General features: G+C 62.8%; 1 pseudogene; it reads right to left on the bottom strand.

The window, feature by feature from the left end:
• Positions 1 to 2,500, bottom strand: part of LOC124772582 — a 7,966-nt pseudogene that overhangs the window by 2,770 nt on the left and 2,696 nt on the right.

Raw genomic sequence — 2,500 nt, 5'->3', positions numbered from 1 at the left:
AGCTGCTCCACCAGGTGGCGTCGTGGGTTGAAAACGCAGCGACCAGCGGTGGAGAATTGCAGTCCCAGGTACCGGAAGGTTTCACCCACACGTAGGGCGGGCACGGTGGCGTTGCCCGCTTTGAAGGTAACGTCGGCGTCGACCTTCACCTTCTTGTCGCGCCCAGACGCGACTAAGGCGAGGGTGAAACACTTCCGGGCGTTGATCTGCAGCCCCAGATGGGCGAGGGCTGCGACGGCTGCGTCGATGAGGGACTGCAATCCCCTCGCGGTCGATGCAAAAAGCAGGACGTCATCAGCGAAGGCCGCAGCGTTAACTCTGCGACCAAGGATCCGAGCTCCGATGTGGGAGGGAAGTTGACTCAAAACATAGTCCACCGCAAAATTGAAAAGGAGGGGGGAGAGGGGGTCACCCTGACGCACACCCCTAGCCGGCTGCAGGGGCACGCCCACGTCGGCGCCGCCCGCTATCACTGTCGTGCTACCCTCGTAACACCTTTCGACGTACTCAATAAAGCAATCCGGCAGGCCATGAGCCCTCAGCACGGGGCGGAGGGCAGCATGGTCCACCGAATCGAACGCTTTAGAGACGTCGATCGATGCCACAAAAACAGAGCGACAGGAGCGGACTGCGTCGGTGAGAGCAGTGTCCAAGATGAAGGTGTTTTCCAACATCCCATCCCGGGGGATGAATGCCCGCTGACGTTCGTCCACAGCACATGCACGCATCAGGCGTGACGCGAGAACCTTGTGAAAGGTCCGCGCCAACACCGAGCAGACCGTAATGGGGCGAAAGTCAGCGGGGGATGTTGGTGCAGCCGTTTTGGGGAGAAGTGACGTCCGGGCGCGAAGCAGACGCTCGGGAAGGGCGCGGGCCAGGAGGAAGAGGTTCAAGAGTTTCACCAGGACTTCATGCGGCAGGCGCCGCAGCTCCGCTGGAGTCAGGCCGTCCGGCCCGGCTGCCGATCCCCTGGGCGGCAAGGCAGCGGCGACCTCCTCACGTGTGACCGGCCCCCATAGGCACTCGGGAGCGACAGGCTCCGAGTGCGGGAGAAGGCGGTCACGGATGAAGCCAGCGGTGGAGATCGGCTTCTTCGTGAAGAGGTCCGCCCAGAAGTCCAGCAGACCGGGGATGTCGGGTGGCGGCTGCAGCAGGGTGCCGTCCAGCAAGCCGCGCACGCAACGTGCACGCGACCTACGGAAGGCGTCCTGTGTCCGCGCGTACTCCCAGCGGCGCCGCTTGCGCTTCTGCAGCGGCGGGGCGGCAGGCGGCCGCTTGGATGATTGGCGCGGCCGCTGTGTCCTGGTGATCAACCTCTCCCCCCTGGACCCGACCGACGCAAGGGCATCCGGGAGCATGCCCAGGATGACATCGGGCGGCGTGCCCCGCCCCAGACCAATGACTCGATCCAGGGCAGAGAAACGCTGGGCGGAAGCAGGCAGCCCCGCCAGATGCTCCCAGATGGCGGCGTCAGTCGGCCCCTCCGACGGCGGCCCGGTGGTGTCGGCCGCGAAGTCCTCGGCTGCGTCGACGGGCGGCGCAGCGGCCTCGCCCGCGTCAGGCAGCGAGCTCGCTGCTCCCCGGCGGGACGCCGGCTCTTCCCCCCGACCGATCTCAAGCGCCTCCATGAATTGGCGGACAAGCTGCTTGTGGGCAGCTTGCCGCCGTCGGCACTTCATTGCCTCGAGCGTTCGGTCGGGGAACATCCTGATGAGTTCTTGATTAACAAAGAAGAACCGGGCGTCCCTCTCAAGGAACAGTTCGGCCTCTGCCTTGGCGAGCGACAGGACTTCTTCCTCCGTCCACCTCGCGCGATGCCTCTCCGTCACGATCTCAGCGTTGGCGGCCGCAGGGTGTTGGCGGCGGCGATGGACCCCGAGACCGTTCTTCGTGGTAAAAGTGCGGTAGCACTCACTGCAAGCAAAGGGAGCTACACAAACTATCGCATTTTCGTTACGGCCGGTTGGCCGGATAGGTGCTGGGGTAGCTGGGGTGGCACCTTCAGCGGAAGGGCCACCATCTCTTGTTTCTTGTCGGCTGCCCCCAACTATAAAGGGATAATGCGAGGGGGGGCTGGTAACCCCCCCAAGCCCCTGGTGCGGTCTTCCACTCTGCGAAAATCAGCGGGCCCACGAGAAGGGGAGAAGACCGCAGGAGAGGAGAGGCTAAGAGGGCTAGGCCCATGTATTGCGCATCACTCTCCCTGTAACTATAACCCAAGGAAGGCACCTCGCAGCAGCAGCACGACTACATCAAGACCGCACTTCGAAAAGCCAAGTCCGGATGCAGCCGCACCGCCGCCACTTGGCCACCTTAAGAGAGTCATAGTTACTCCCGCCGTTTACCCGCGCTTGCTTGAATTTCTTCACGTTGACATTCAGAGCACTGGGCAGAAATCACATTGCGTCAACACCCGCTAGGGCCATCGCAATGCTTTGTTTTAATTAGACAGTCGGATTCCCCCAGTCCGTGCCAGTTCTGAGTTGATCGTTGAATGGCG

The sequence above is a fragment of the Schistocerca piceifrons genome, unplaced genomic scaffold (genome assembly GCF_021461385.2).
Source record: "Schistocerca piceifrons isolate TAMUIC-IGC-003096 unplaced genomic scaffold, iqSchPice1.1 HiC_scaffold_943, whole genome shotgun sequence".
NCBI lineage: Eukaryota > Metazoa > Arthropoda > Insecta > Orthoptera > Acrididae > Schistocerca > Schistocerca piceifrons.
The sequence above is the reverse complement of the archived record's forward strand: the minus strand, read 5'-3'. Positions and strand labels throughout refer to the sequence as shown.